This window comes from Trachypithecus francoisi, unplaced genomic scaffold (assembly GCF_009764315.1).
Source record: "Trachypithecus francoisi isolate TF-2019V2 unplaced genomic scaffold, Tfra_2.0 Contig00030, whole genome shotgun sequence".
Lineage (NCBI taxonomy): Eukaryota > Metazoa > Chordata > Mammalia > Primates > Cercopithecidae > Trachypithecus > Trachypithecus francoisi.
This window is the reverse complement of record NW_022680463.1, coordinates 143665-144540: the sequence shown is the minus strand read 5'-3', so window position 1 is coordinate 144540 and position 876 is coordinate 143665.

Below are 876 nucleotides of genomic sequence, written 5' to 3'. Positions count from 1 at the left end.
AAGTTGAGATATACAAATTATATCCCAATAAACCTGGCCCCCCAAAATGCTATTTGATTCTAACTGATTATTGCAAGTAGTTTTTTCTCCTCAATACTTTGCATTGGTTTTCAAACTTTCTACCATACATTTGAATTACTTTATAATCAGTAAAACAAAAGAAAGTAACGTCTTAGTAGTAGTAGTCTAAATAAAAGAAAGGATCAAGTAAAGGAATTAGGGTGAGTCACAGACACACACAATATATGTGTGAAGAATTGAGAATGGAACTTCCATTCCTGGAAAAATGCCATGATAGATGTTTGGATGGAGAAATCCTCCAATAAAGGACACATAGATGATGGATAAAATAGTAAAGGAATGATTTTTAAAACTTTTCAAATACACAGGAAGAGAATCATTTGAAGTCAGCCAGGGGAGTGGGGGGGAAACAGAAAAAGAAAAAGCAAACAAAGCTAGCATGAATTTAGAGAAACGGATAAGGTCTGAAGACTGAAGCTTTCATTAGGACATCTGTTAATATCTGAAGCCCCAGGATCTATGTTTAAATACACAACAGCTTCTCTGAAAACATGAAACAATGTTTGGATCTCTAAGAATAATATGAGGCTAGGTCAGGAATTTTGCAAACAGCCAGGAGTCCTTAAAGAGAACACCCTCAGGTGGGTGCAAGTCATTCGATAAAAGTCATTTTATGGTAACCAAAGTTTCAACTCACCAGAAAAATGTAAAAAGCCTAAACTTCTATACACATAATAACATTCACAATATGTAAAGCAAAAATTATCAGAATGTAGAGAAATCCTCTATCACATGAGAAGTTTCAGGATATACCTCTTAGGACTTGATAAATCAAGCAAGAAAAAATCAGAAAAG